Consider the following 15,511-nt stretch of genomic DNA (forward strand, 5'->3'; position numbering starts at 1 on the left):
AAGTATAAGACAAGGTAAAGAGAATAGAAGTAGAGTAACTTGAAAATGAAAGCTGAATTCAAGGAAAAAACAAGCAAGCACAATGAAGAAAATGGGCAGTTGAAAATCCCATACAGAATTAAGGAGAAGTAATAAGAAAGATTATTAAAATACTGCTCACATTAAATTCTTCTCAGAAATGGACTGGATACTGTGTCTGTAGGGCTGTGAAGCATTTTGTTCACTTTATCCTGTTTTCTCAACTTTCAAGTGGCCAGTGTTCCAGGGAAGAGACAGAAAATACGACAAAGATACGAGAAAGTTCTCCTTGAAGTGTGGCAGCATTGGCATTAATGGCCGGTTGGAACTTTCTGCCACTTGCTCAAAACAGACATCTTGTTCATCAGGTTGCATTGTGCTTTGAATCAAAATGCCTTAATGATGAGGCAGAGATGGTAACAGAAAAGGAAAGAAAAGGCAGCAGGTCCTGTACTCTGGGTCCCACTACCTCATAGATGTCCCTGCCCCATGCACGCAATGATTTGAGGATTGTGAATCAGCCTGTTCAGTCACATGAAGACCCATGGCAGAAAGTCACAACCCCAAGCAGCGATCATCTTCAAACTGAGGGACAACCGATGACGATTAAAGAATAAAAGGAATGAAAACTTGCATGTACATTGCACCTCTCGTAGAGTTATAGGGCAGAAGGGTTTTGTCTATTGGTTGGACAGGGATGATTCTTCCCGAGGATGAAGGAGCTCTGAGATAGCAAGATCGCCCAATTCCCCCCAGAGATCTGCTGGCCAATCAAAAACCAACAGATGTGTTTTCTTGATGGTGCCTCTATTGAGGCAGTGGCTGCTTCAGGAAATTCAACCACTTGAGTCCAAGGAACCGGGACACAGGTGACTAATGTAGGGGAGGAGGTTTACAAGGTGGAACAGATTAGCAACAAGGGAAGGGAGGTAGCTATCAGTGGGCAATCTCTGCCAACTTCTTAATGTCTTTGAAAAAGTACTGATAGCCTGAAAATGTAGAGTTCCCCTACTGCCCAGAAACCTTCCGGCTTCCCAGATGGTGAGTCCTCAGTGGTTGAATATCAGTCACAGAGCGATGAAATCCAGTTGATGAGGAGGCTGTCCATGAGCCTTCTGCCTTGGAAATGGACTTAGGAAGATAGAAAAAATCCTGTCTGTCACCTTCTGTTTAGAGAAATGCCCTAAATTCTAGTCACAGAGTCATTACAACAGAGAAGGAAGCCATTAAGCACATCTAGTTTATTCATACATCAGGAAAGTAAATCAGCCCATTTCCCAGCCCGCTATTGCCTTGAATCATAGAATCCCTGAAGTGTGGAAGCAGGCCTTTCAGCCCATCCTGACCCTCTGAAGAGTATCCCATGCAGGCTCACCCCCTACCCTATCCCTGTAACCCTGCATTTCCCATGGCTAATCCACTTAACCTGCACATCTTTGGACTGTGGGAGGAAACCAGAGGAATCCCACGCAGGCGCAGGGAGAATGTGCAAACTCCTCACAGTCAATCACCCAAGGGTGGAATTGAACCCAGGTCCCTGGCACTGTGAGGCAGCAGTGCTAACCACTGACCCACTGCAACATTTCCTAGAAAGGTAGAAAATATGCATACATGATGCATACATGACACCAAAGAATTTGAAACGATAGTATTGTAATAGGTAAACATGAATGTGTAGCTCGAAGAACTTAACCAGCTCAGTCTTGCCTCAGATCAGAACAAAGGTAACTGAATCTAATGACTACCTTTGCTCTTCCAGAAATGGAGGCTGAAGGTATAGCAACTGCCTCATTTTGAATTGAAGGGCAATTCATCTCTAACTATTTTAGATTATTTTGCATTTTGTAGGAAAATTGCTCCATAAACTAGAATTGCATCAAATATCAAAAGACCAGTGCAACCAGAAGCCTCAACAGCTCAAACATGAGCAACCAAGTGGTTTCCAAAAGAGACAAATAAAATTAGCTTCATATTCCTTACTCAAGGGAGGGCATATACTGAAACATTCTCAACTGTGCAGATTAGAGGGCATGGAAAAGTGAAACAATGGAAGACAAAAGAACTATTGATCTGGACCATAATCTATTTCATAATCCTGAGGAACATGGAAGGGTTACTGAGCCAATGAAGCAAGCTGCTTTGAAAAAGATTTATGGGCATAATTCTGGTCAAAGGCAGAAATTAGATGCTAAGAGCAAATGTTTAAAATGCCAGTTTGATTGTCAGGATTTAACACCAAACCTAAGTCTAATTGATGCCTAGTGTGATGTAAAATTTTCAACAGATATTGAAACTGACAACTGAAAGTGTAACCATTCAAGTGCCAGTTAGACATAAATTCCCAATATTTCAGTATGTGTACCTTAAACTCACTCACTTCCACTGAAAGTGCACTGGCTAGGAGAGAAGACAATATAAAACAAACACTCAAAGACAGAGGGATGATGATTCATGGTCATGATTGCAACATAAAGCAGGCAGGACTGGAAAATTAAATGGCTAACAAGTGGCGAGGCCAGCATTCCTGACTCCATTTCTGCCTTTGGTCATATTTATGAGGGCAGAATAGGGAAGATATCCTGGAACTCTTCTGGTCCTGTAAAAGAGGCTCATTGATAGATTGCCCCAGTGAGTCTTTTGAATTTTCCTGGAGACAGCTGGACTTTAGCAGCTGTTGGGTTTTACATCAGATGTTTGGAGTTTGTGAACCACGGATTAGAGAGTTTAAGGAGTCAGTGAAGTTGTTTAGTCTTCTTGACAGTTCATCTTTAAATGTCGTAGCTGTGTCAGGAAGGTAAGTGATGACTGCTGTGATTGCAGATACAGCTACACCTTAAGCAATACATTAGTCAGGTCATTAATTTTGCCAACTGGCAAGTAAATGATCGGTACTACAAATGTAAAAATGTCTTCCAATGAGTCAAGTAAGTTCGCCTGAACATTTTTTTATCATTCATGGGATGGGATATTGCTGACTGGGCCAGCACTTATTGTCCATCCCTACTTGCCATTGGGAAGGTGCTGGTAAGCTGCCTTCTTCAACCAATGCAAACATTTGGTGTAGGTGTAACCATAATGACATAAGGGAGGAAGTTCTAGGATTTCAACACAGAAGAAATAGTGATTTATTTTTGAGTCAGGATGGTGAGTCGCTTGGAAAGGAACTTGTGGGTGGATAATGGTGCTCCATATATCTGCTACATTTGTCCTTCTCAATGGTAATGGCTGTGGATTTGGAAGATGCTATCAAAAGATTATTGGTGAATTTCTGCTGTGTATCTTGCAGATGTTGTTCCTAAGTGTCAGTGTTGGTGGGAATGGATGTTTGTGCATGTGGTGCCAATCATGCGGGCTGCTTTGCCCTGGATGGTATCTAGCTTCTTGAGTGTTGTTGGAGCTGCACCTATCCAAGCAAGCAGAGAGTATTCCAGACTCTGACCTGCTTTTGTAGCCACAGTATTTATATGGTTAGCCCAGCTCAGTTTCTGGTCAATGATAACCCCCAAGATATTGACAGTGCATGATTCAGCAATGGTAATGCCATTGAATGTCAAGGGATGATGATTAGATTCGCCCTTGTTGGAGATGATCATTGTCTAGAACTTGTGCAGCACAAATATTATGTGCCACTTTTCTGCCTCAACCTCGATGCTATCAGATTTTCCTGCATACAGGCACAGACTGTTTCAGTATCTGAGGAATCGTGAATGGTGCTGTACATTGTACAATTATCAACAAATATCCACAATTCTGACCTTCTGATAGCGGGAAGGCCATTGATGAAGCAACTGAAAATGGTTGGGTCTAAGACACTACCCTGAAGAACACCCGCCAAGATGTCCTGGAAATGAGATGTCTGACCTCCGACAACCAATATCATCATTCTTTTCACTAGGTATGTCTCCAAACAGCAGGGAGTGCTTTTTTTTTCCCGCAGTTTTGCTAGGAAGCTTTGATGCCACATTTGGTTGTCACTTCATCTCTGAAATTCAGCTCTTTTTGAAACAAAGCTGAGACGAGGTCAAACTGAAAGCCGGGTAGATGATAAAGTTTTAACTCAATTGGAACGCCTGGCTAGGGAACCTGCCGGTTCTGGGGCACATGTGTTCAAGTACCATAGCTGGAATGCTGTCAGGGCCCACAGTCTTTAAAGTATCCAGTTTTTATAGCTATTTCTTGGTACTACGGGGAATAAACCTGGTTGAAGACTTTTGCAAATACTTCAGATGAGCATTTTGCACGAATGTGCTGGGTTTACCTATCATTGAGGACTGGAATATTTATTGAGCCTTCTCCTGAACTAGCTTTTTAGGTGTCCACCACCATTCACCACTGGATGATGTAGTACTTCAGAGCTTAGATTTGAAATGTTTGTTGTGGGGCTGTGTAGTCTTATCACTTGCTGTTTGACTACGCTAGTAGTCCTGTGGTGTAGCTTCACCAGGTTGACCCCTCATTTTTCGTTCTGCCTGGTTTTGTTCCTGAAATGCCCTCCCACATTCTTCATTGAACAAGGATTGATCCACTGGTTTGATCATAATGGTAGAGTAGGGGACATGTCAGGCCATGAGTCTACAGGTTGTTTTTGAGCACAATGTAGTGTACACTGGAGATTATTGAATGAGTGACCTGGTACAATAACCCAGTGTAAATGTTTAATCTTTTCTCAATCAGGAGTTGTATTCAGGCGAAACCACTTTGGGGATAACAGTTCTGAAGTCAGTTTGCCTGATTAAGGAATTTATGCACTCTGGCAGCAATACAACTGTTGACTCATTTTGTAAGTGCTTGATACTGTTTAAAAAATGCTTTCAAGTTACACTCTTTTCTCAACTCTAATTCATTCTCCCGCATCCTTTATCATACCCTAAGTCCATTTCTCAATTTCTGTCTTTCTGTGAACCCACCACACATTTCAAAAACCTCTCGAATTCGGATTGTTGCAGCATACCAGTCTTAGTGATCTGTAGTGGCAGGTGGGCAGATCACAGAATATGGTAGTGTAGAGAGTTAGGGTCTGTGGCTGCAGTGGAAAACCCAACGTGCCTGCGATTTACAGGAAGTAGTGGCCTATTTGAGTGAACTCCCAAAAGCCGGATCCTGAAAATCTTCATGCCTAAGTCCATTCAAATAACACATAATACAGTACTGCCACTGTTAAAAGTGCTTAGTTCATCAGTATTTTCTTTATTCCATGCTAATCAATAAAACATGAGCCCATTTTTCAGGTACCTATTCAATTAGAAATACGATACTTACATAGTCAGTATCACATGAGAGATAAACATAAACTTTTTCGCTCAGTGAGAATAAGATGCTCTCAGAGGGGAGACTGCAGTGAGAATTGGCATTAAGATTTACTGACCTGCTGGCAGTATATTTTCTGATCTCTGTAGCCCTGAGGTTTTCCTCTTATCACGCTTTCAAGAAATTCTACCTTTTTCACTAGTAAGAAAAGAAATAAATTAATTTGAAATACTGAGGAATTATGTTCAAAGCAAAATTTTGAATTTTGCCAGTGAAAGTAATTAGCTTTTTGTGACTGTACCTAGGTACACCAGGCTGTGTGGGCTTGATTTTTCTTGTAGTGCACCTCAGAGCTATGATGATGCTGGGCCAGAATTGCTGATCCAGAACCAAACGAGCAACAATGATATATAATGCAGATTTGCTCTGATTTCAAACCTGTTTTTGGAAAACATTTTGAATAAAGTTATTTCAGCTGCTTTAACTGAGTATTATGAGAGAAAGTACTGAACTTTCTTCAAAAAGAGGTAGGGCTAAACTTCTGGTTGCTGCACCAATTCACAGCTTTGAGGTGTTCCTGGAGGTATTTTGGTTGTGCTATTCTGGTGACAGGATGTCTAATTATCCAATGCCTACAAATATGATTACAAAGGTCTCCTTGTTTCCTTGGACTTGAGTTTGGGTTTACAATCTGTGTGAAGGTGATAGCTTGAACTAAGATCCTCAGTCTGATCATAGGTATACTTTAACTAGCCAAACCAGTTGGCATAAACTGACCTACACCATACAATTGATTGAAGCAATCCTGATATTTGAGCTACTTTTCCCAGGATATGTCATCCCAAACTTAGCTCAATACCAATACTTCTAAAATGATTCCTTGGTTTGGACTCAATAAAGATTATTCATAGAAAGAAAAGATTCAGTAATTTCACAGCTCAGAACTTCAATCTTGATAGAAAAATATTGCTGAAGCTTTCTGTTTTGCAATCAGAAGGACAACTGCAAGAATGCCAAAATTAACATAATCACAATTTATATTTCAAGAGAAACAGGTGCTACAGTACTAGCACACTGACTGGGAAACACATTGGCATGGGGAGAGAGAGGGAACCATAGTCTTCACAAGCTTTGAAAAAAGGTGCAAGGCTTAAGCAGGTCTGAATTGTTAGCGGGGAACAGGTCATTGAGTCATGGGGTTTGATATCAGGTAAAGAGAAAGGAAAACACTCTCTCTCAGTCTGAATGCTGTTAATCACCTACTACCAAAAAGAATTAGAACAAAGGAGTTTCAAACAACCTGCAGAGCCAGCTATTTCAAAACCTAGTCTACTACCAAAGTCATTGTTACATGTATCATCCACTTCAACAGCCACCTCATTCAACCATCGACTCATCAAAAACAATTCAAAGACCGACACATATATCTTATTTTAACCTTAACCTTTTAAGACTCACATCTTATTTCTGATCTCTGTGTGTGTATTTTGCAACATTATTTCTTCTTGCTTTCAATAATTAATAAACTTACACCTTTCATTAATTCAAGAAATTCTAGTTAAATTAACTTTTTTAAAAACAGAAGTTCATTTGGGTCTTGGAGGTAGCTATCAACAAAGGACATGATCCTTTTAAAATTAAACACTGCAACCAACATGGGGAGATAATGGCCTAGCGTTATTATCACTGGACTGTTAATCCAGAGACCCATCACGGCAGATGGTGGAATGTGAATTCAATAAAATATCTGGAATTAACAGACTAATGGTGACCGTGAATCCATTGTCAATTGTTGGAAAAACTCTTCTGGTTCACTAATGCCCTTTAGGGAAGGGAACAGCCATCCTTACTTGGTCTGGCCTACATGTGACTCCAGGCCCACAGCAATGTGGTTGACTCTTAACTGCCCTCTGGGCAATTAGGGATGGCCAAGAAATGCTGCCTAGCCAGCGATGCCCTCATCCCATGAATGAATAAAGGCAAAAAAACCTGACTAACCCAGGAGATTCTCTTCCCCAATTTTACCTGGGAGCTTAACAGTTTGAGGAATTCTGTCTGGAATCACAGCAAATTGGGGAAACTTCCCTAGGGAATGGTCATAAAAAGGGTCACCCATAACTCAATTAGGAAGGTAGTTTGAGAACCCAGTGACAGTAAAGGAATAGCGATATATTACCAAGTCAGGCATGTATGTACTTGCCATTCTAGGTGGCGGAAGTCAGGGGTTTATAAGATGATTGTGGAGAAGCCTTCATTAGATATTGCTGTGCAGTAAATGGAGCACATTGCTGTCACTGTGCTTTGGTGGTGATGGAAATGCATATCAAGTAATTAAGTAGTTGCTTTGTCCTGCACGGTATCAAGCTTCGGGAATGTTGTTGGAGCTACTCTCATCCAGGGAGTTGGGGAATATTCCATCACACTCCTCATTTCTGCCTTGTAGATGATGGGCAGACTTTGGAAGTCAGGAGGTGAGTTACTCACCACACAATGCCTAGTCAGTGAGCTGCTCTTCTATCCACTGAATTTATATCACAAGTCCTGTTCAGCTTCTGCTCAATGGTAACACTCATAATGTTGATAAGGGCAGGTTCAGTGATGGGACAGCATTTCAATGTCAAGGATCAATTGTCCCTTGTTGGAGATAGTCCTTGCCTGGCACTTGTGTTCTGTATGCATTACTTATCACTTATCAGTCCAAGCCTGGATGTTGTTAGGTTTTCTTACGTATAGACATGGATTGCTTCAGTATCTGAGGAGTTGTGATTGAACAAAGAACAAAGAACAAAGAAAATTACAGTATAGGAACAGGCCCTTCAGCCCTCCAAGCCTGCACCAACATGCTGCCTGTCACAACTAAAACCCCTTAGCCTTCCGGGAACCGTATCATAGAACATAGAACATAGAATATAGAACATAGAACAGTACAACACAGTACAGGCCCTTCGGCCCACGATGTTGGGCCAAACTTTGACCCTAAACCTAAGGTCTATCTAACCTCCACCCCTACCTTATACTATCATCCATATGCCTGTCTAATAGCCGCTTAAACGCCCCTAATGAGTCTGACTCCATTACCCTCTCCGGCAATGCATTCCACGCCCCTACCACTCTCTGAGTAAAGAACCTACCTCTGATGTCTCCCCTATATCTACCTCCACTCACTTTAAAACTATGCCCCCTCATAATAGCTACCTCCACCCTAGGAAGAAGTCTCTGGCTGCCCACTCTATCTATACCTCTGAACATTTTGTACACCTCTATCAAGTCACCTCTCATCCTTCGTCGTTCTAAAGAGAAAAGCCCTAGCTCTGTCAACCTGTCCTCATAAGACCTTCCCTCCATTCCAGGCAACATACTGGTAAATCTCCTCTGCACCTTTTCCAACGCTTCCACATCTTTCCTGTAATGAGGCAACCAGAACTGGACACAATACTCCAGGTGTGGCCGAACCAGGCTTTTGTACAGCTGAAGCATAACTTCACGGCTCTTGAATTCAATCCCTCTATTAATGAAAGCTAACACATCATACGCCTTCTTAACAACTCTATCTACCTGGGTGGCAGCTTTCAGGGAACTGTGAACATGAACCCCAAGATCCCTCTGCTCCTCCACACTGCTGAGAATCTTTCCGTTAACCCTGTATTCTACTTTCAAATTTGTCCTTCCAAAATGAATCACCTCACATTTTTATTTCTATATTTCTATTTCTATTTCTATTTATTTATATTTCTATTCCCATCCTATTCATGTATTTGTCAAGATGCCCTTTAAAACTCACTATAGTATCTGCTTCCACTACTTCCCTCAGCAGCGAGTTCCAGGCACCCATCACCCTCTGTGTAATAAACTTGCCTCGTACATCACCTTTAAACCTTGCCCCTTGCACCTTAAACCTATGGCCCCTAATAACTGACTCTTCCACCCTGGGAAAAAGCTTCTGACTGACCATGTCTGTCCATGCCCTTCATAATCTTGTAGACTTCTATCAGGTCACCCCTCAACCTCTGTCATTCCAGTGAGAACAACCCAAGTTTCTCCAACGTCTCCTCATAGCTAATGCCCTCCATTCCAGGCAACATCCTGGTAAATCTTTTCTGTACCCTCTCTAAAGCCACCACATCCTTCTGGTAATGTGGCAACCAGAATTGAACACAATATTCCAAATGCGGCCTAACTAAGATTTTATAAAGCTGCAACATTACCCGCCAATTTTTAAACTCAGTGCCCTGGCCGATGAAGGCAAGCATGCCCAATGCCTTGTTGATTACCTTCTCCACTTGTGTTGCCACTTTCAGTGACCTGTGTACTTGTACACCCAGATCCCTCTGCTTATCAGTACTCTTAAGGATTCTGCCATTTTACTGTATATTTTCCATCTGGATTAGACCATCCAAAATACATTACATCACATTTTTCCACATTAAACTCCATCGACCATCTCTCTACCCAAGTCACCAACTGATCTATATCCTGCTGTATCCTCTGACAGTCCTCATCGCTATCTGCAATTCCACCAACCATTGTGTCATCCGCAAACTTACTAATCAAACAAATTACACTTTCCTCCAAATCATTTATATATATTACAAATAGCAAAGGTCCCAACACTGATTCCTGAGGAACGCCAGTAGTCACAGCCCTCCATTCAGAAATACACCCTTCCACTGCTACCCTCTGTCTTCTATGACTGAGCCAGTTTTTTTATCCATCCTGCAAGCTCACCTCTGACCCTGTGTGACTTTACCTTCTGTATCAGCCTGCCATGAGGGACCTTGTCAAAGGCCTTACTGATGTCCATGTGGACACTGCCCTACCCTCATCGATCATCTTTGTCACTTCCTCAAAAAACTCAATCAAATTAGTGAGACATGACCTCCCCTTCACAAAACCATGTTGCCTCCTGCTAATATGCCCATTGATTTCCAGGTGGCAGTAAATCCTGTCTCGATGAATCCTCTCCAATAATTTCCCTACCACTGACGTAAGGCTCACTGGCCTGTAATTAGCTGGATTATCCCTGCCACCCTTCTTAAACAAAGGAACAGCATTGACTATTGTCCAATCCTCTGGGAGCTCCCCTGTAGCCAGTGAGGATACAAAGATTTCCCTCAAAGCCCCAGCAATTTCCTCCCATGCCTCTCTCAGTATTCTGGGGTATATCCCATCAGGCCCTGGGAACTTGTCTACCTTAATGTTTTTCAAGATTCCCAATACCTCCTCCCTTTTGATCTCAAATGACCCAAACTGTCTACACACCCTTTCCCAGACCCATCATCCACCAAGTCCTTCTCTATAGTGAATACTGACGCAAAGTACTCATTTAATACCTCAGCCATTTCCTCTGGCTCCACATATAAATTCCCTTCCCTGTCCTTGAATGGGCCAACCCTTTCCCTGGCTACTCTCTTGCTCTTTATATACGTATAACAAGTTCCAGAACTCGTGGGTTCTCCCTCTCCGTTGAAGATACCTTGGAATCTGAGATGGACATGGCAGATATGACTGCCTCGATGCTTTTGCTGCCTGAAGAAGGGAATTAATTTCATCCGAGCTGGTCCGGGCGCAAGAAACAAGCTACTGTGTGTTACACGCCGCCATTTCAGAGGCAGAGTTGGAGGAAGCTGACCTGGTGCTAAAATGCCCCAGAAGTAGCTACTAAAAAAGAACCGGCCTATATCCTTCGACTCAAAAGGGAAAGAATGTAGTGCTTATAACGAATTCAGCCAGAAGTACCTCACAGAATACGAGTTCCCTGATTGGAGCTGATAAAAACAAAAACGTCAGAAGTTCTGTTCACTCTGAGCGCTAGCTCTGAGGGAGTTGGATCAGTGTCAAGGGCTCTCCATATGTAAATAAAGGGTGGCTTGGTGATGGGATATGGGCCTCTGTGGAGTTGCTTCAGCATTCATTTGAAGAGGGCTAGAATACAAGAGGTAGTACTGAGGCTACATAACGCTCTGGTCAGACCTCATTTGGAATACTGTGAGCAGTTATGGACCTGTATGTAAGAAAGGATGTGCTGCCATTGGAGAGGGTCCAGAGGAGGTTTACAAGAATGATCTCGGGGATGAAGCCCTTGTCATACGAGGAGTGGTTGACAACTCTGAGTCTGTCTTTTTGTTGTTTAGATGGATGAGGGAGGAATCTCATTGATGTTTACATAACACTGAAAGGCATGGATAGACTGGACATGGAGAAGTTTTTCCACTAGTAGGAAAGACTAGAAACCAAGGGCAGAGCATTGGAGTGAAGGATTGACTGTTTAGAACTGAGATGAAGAGGAATTCCTTTAGCCAGAGGGTGGTGAATCTATCAGTGCCACAGACGGCTGTCGAGGCCAAGTGATTGAGTGTATTTTAGACAGAGATAGATAGATTATAGAATTATAGAGTCATAGCTGTACAGCATGGAAACAGACCCTTTGGTCCAACCCGTCCATGCCGACTACATATCCTAAATTAATCTAGTCCCATTTGCCAGCATTTGGCCAGTATCCCTCTAAAGCCTTCCTATTCATACACCCATCCCAATGCCTTTTAAATGTTGTAATCGTACCAGCCTCCACCACTTCCTCTTGCAGCTCATTCAACACACGCACCACCCTCTGTGTGAAAAAGTTTCCCCTTAGGTCCTTTTATATCTTTCTCCTCACATCATAAATCTATGCCCTCTAGTTTTGGACTCTCCAACTTTAGGAAAAAGACCTTGGCTATTCACCCTATCCATGCCCTTCATGATTTTATAAACCCCTATAAGGTCATCTTCAACTTCTGATGCTACAGGAAACTAACCCCAGTCTATTCAGCCCCTCCCTATAGCTCAAACACTCGAAACCTGGCAACATCCTAGTAAATCTTGTCTGAACCCTTTCAAGTTTAACAACATCTTTCCTAAAGCAAAGAGACCAGAGTTGAACATTGCATTCCAAAAGTGACCTAACCAATGTCTTGTGCAGCCACAACATGACATCCCAAATCCTATATTCAATGCACTGACCAAAAAAGGCAAGCATACCAAATGCCTTCTTCATTACCCTGTCTATCTGTGACTCCACTTTCAAGGAAATCCAAGGTCTCTTTGTTCTGCAACACTCCCCAGACCTTACCATTAAGTGTACAACTCCTGTCCTGATTTGCCTTACCAAGATACAACACCTCACATTTATCTAAATTAAACTCCATCTGCCACTCCTCAGCCCATCGGCCCTTCTTATCAAGGTCCTTTTGCACTCTGAGATAACCTTCTTCATCATACACTACACCACCAACTTTGGCGTCATCTGCAAACTTAACAACCATACTTCCCATATTCACATCTAAATTGTTTATATAAATGACAAAAAGCAGTGGACCCAGCACCGATCCTTGAAGCACACTGCTGGTCACAGGCCTCCAGTCTGAAAACAACCCTCCACCATCACCCTCGGTCTCCTACCTTCAAGCCAATTTTGTTTCCAAATGGCTAGTTCTCCCTGGATTCTATGTGAACTAACTTTGTATCCAGCCTACTATGCAGAACCTTGTCAAATGCCTTGCTGACGTTCATATAGACAACAGCCACTGCTCTGCCTTCATCAATCTTCTTTGTCACTTCTTCAAAAAACTGTCAAGCTATTGACACACGATTTCCCACGCACAAAGCTATATTGACTATTCTTGATTAGTAAGGAGATCAAGGGTTGTAGCAACATCGAAGGAGAATGGGGTTGAGAAACATATCAGCCAAATCAAATGGCAGAGCAGGCTTCTGCTCCTGTAACTTAGGGTCTTATGGTTCATGCTGTGGTCCTGCACCATTGGACCTGAATATCATTGTCTTCGAGTACATACCAGAAAGGTGTTCACCGGCACCTTCTACCAGCCCAGCTTAACATAAATATTAAAATTAATTTAGATATATGTGAATCTGGAATGGTGCTTTTTTTACATTCGTGAAGAACAGAACTGCACTACGTAATCTTACTGTCTGCCTGAAATTACTGTATAGATATTCTCAATGAAGGAAGACATTTTTACTGGGTGCATGTTTTTTTGTAAGGTGTATTGATGTTTACATTTGTAGCTCTCTTTTAACCTCTTTTGGTGAGGGAGTTCTCTTACATTAAAGAAACGAAATATTTGCAGATTTGGAACTAAACTATCTAAACAAGTAGATTGAAAACAGCAGAGAAGGTGAACTAACAAGGTGTAGAGCTGGATGAATCGGCAGCTCTACACCTTGTTATCTCAGACTCCAGCATCGGCAGTTTCTACTATCTCAGAGAAGGTGAACAATACATATTTACTGTAGGGGCAGTGAGTTAGATTTAATGTTTTTAAAGGTTGCCAAATTCAAGGAACCCAGCTCAGGGTATTTTGAGTGGGTGAATTTTGGTGTCAGCTCACATGCTATTATGAAAAGGCACCGGGATTTTTGAATTCTTTGCTGTGCCTTGACGTCACTAACTTGATGTCCAAGTCTCTAGCAAACGTAATGGACAATAATGATATTCAAGTACCTCCATGGGATCTGACCATGGAGACAATCTGATGGCATCATCTACAGCAAGAACATTTGTAGCAATATTTTCCCACGGCAAATCCCACTGTCTGTGCCAGTTATGGTAAGCCCAAGCTGCTACAGGAATTGACTTTAGTATCAGTCCCAGTGCCGATCACAGATAGATCAAAGAAGTGGCATGCATCTGGCAACACGATACCCAATTTCATCTCACTTAGGTAGTGATAATGCCACTGGGTTTTTAATCCAGCCCAATGCTCAGAGGACATGGGTTCAAATTCCATCATGGTAAATCGTGAAATTTTAATTCATAATTTTGTCTCCATTCTCAATCAATAGCAAAACCACCAAGAGATAGCAATCCAAAGATATCCCAGGGCTAGATTTTATAAAGTACCACATGTTATTGATGCCAGATCATTCAGGCTTCAAACGGTCATCAGACAGGAATTCATTATCTGGGCATTAGGTCATCCAGGCATTAGGTGGTCATTCAAGCCCTTGGCAGCTGTCAGGGCATCCAGTAGTCATTCAGTAGCCTGGGATGGTGTTCTGACCATCATGGGACCACCCAGATATCAGATGACCATCCAAGCATCTTATTCCTGCTCATTTTAACCACCAACTTGCAGTTTCTTACCTGTGCATTGTGACTTCCTTAGCAAAGCTCACCAATTACATCATGCGGTACATACGTTGTTGTCCTGCTGTCTGGAAATGTTACCCAGAGTGGTAGAAATTGTCGGGACTTGTTTTACTGACCATGGTAGGGCTGTGAGGTTGCTCTTTCAGGCCCCCGGCACCCAGCAACTGTTGTGTTGAACATTATCTGCTGATGCTTGTACATCACCACTTGATGAATTAGCTGAAGATGATTAGACCTTGGACACTACCCTGAGGAACTCCTGCAGAGATGTTCTGGAGCTGCGAGGATTAACTTCCAACAATCGACCTTCGAGCGAGATATAACTCCAGTTAGTGGAGAGCTTTGCCCTGATTCCAATTTATTCCAGGTATGCTCAGGCTCCTTGATGCCGTACTTGGTCAATTATACAGGCCAATCATAGTCTGTCTGGTTTCATTCTTTTCTTCAAACTTGCTAGCAGTTTGATGCAACTGAATATTTTGTCAGGGTATTTGAGAGGCCATATAATTGTGGGTCTGGAGTCATATGTCAACTAGACGACGTAAGGATGGCAGATTTCTTTCTTCAAAGGGCATTTGTGAATGAGATTGGTTCTTATGGCAATCAACAGTGGTTACATGATTGCCCACAGGATAGCCTTTAAATACAGATTTTACTGAATTTGAAACTTACCCAGAACATTAGCCTGGGGATCCAGATTACTAATCCAGTAACATTACCATTATGCTACCAGCACTGGAATCCACAAATAACACTGCTCAAAGGTTTTGGAGTAGATTTGCAGATCGGGTTGTGGGTGTTGAGGTTGGTTGGCTCGCCGAGCTGGTTTGTTGTTCCGCAGACGTTTTGTTACCATGCTGGGTAACATCCTCAGTGCAGCCTCCGATGAAACATCAGTGTGTTTTCCCGCCTGGTTTTTAAACTCTGGGCTTCCATTGAGTTGGATTGCCTCACTTCCGGTTTTCCTTCACAGTGGAATGTATATGGGGTCGAGTTCCATGTGTTTATTAATGGCTCTCTTCGTGGAGTGTCAGGCTTCTAGGAATTCCCGTGCCTGTCTCTGCCTAGCTTGTCCCAGGATTTTGGTGTTGTCCCAGT

At 42.4% G+C, this 15,511-nt stretch overlaps 1 protein-coding gene across 3 annotated transcripts in view; it reads right to left on the minus strand.

Annotated features, from left to right (window-relative positions):
• Positions 1-15,511, minus strand: part of LOC109935547 (4-galactosyl-N-acetylglucosaminide 3-alpha-L-fucosyltransferase 9-like) — an 83,599-nt gene that overhangs the window by 9,390 nt on the left and 58,698 nt on the right. For 2 of the 3 annotated variants that reach the window (XR_007262181.1, XM_048597525.1), the window contains exons 3-4: positions 5,567-5,703; positions 5,384-5,463 (exon numbers count right to left, since the gene is read on the minus strand). The gene's annotated coding sequence lies outside the window, so the exon portion shown is untranslated. Of the gene's footprint in view, positions 1-5,383; positions 5,464-5,566; positions 5,704-7,749; positions 7,895-15,511 lie in introns of those variants that run through there. The other variant, XM_048597527.1, reaches the window with a different exon arrangement.

Source organism: Rhincodon typus, chromosome 5 (genome assembly GCF_021869965.1).
Source record: "Rhincodon typus isolate 14 chromosome 5, sRhiTyp1.1, whole genome shotgun sequence".
In the NCBI taxonomy this organism is placed as follows: domain Eukaryota; kingdom Metazoa; phylum Chordata; class Chondrichthyes; order Orectolobiformes; family Rhincodontidae; genus Rhincodon; species Rhincodon typus.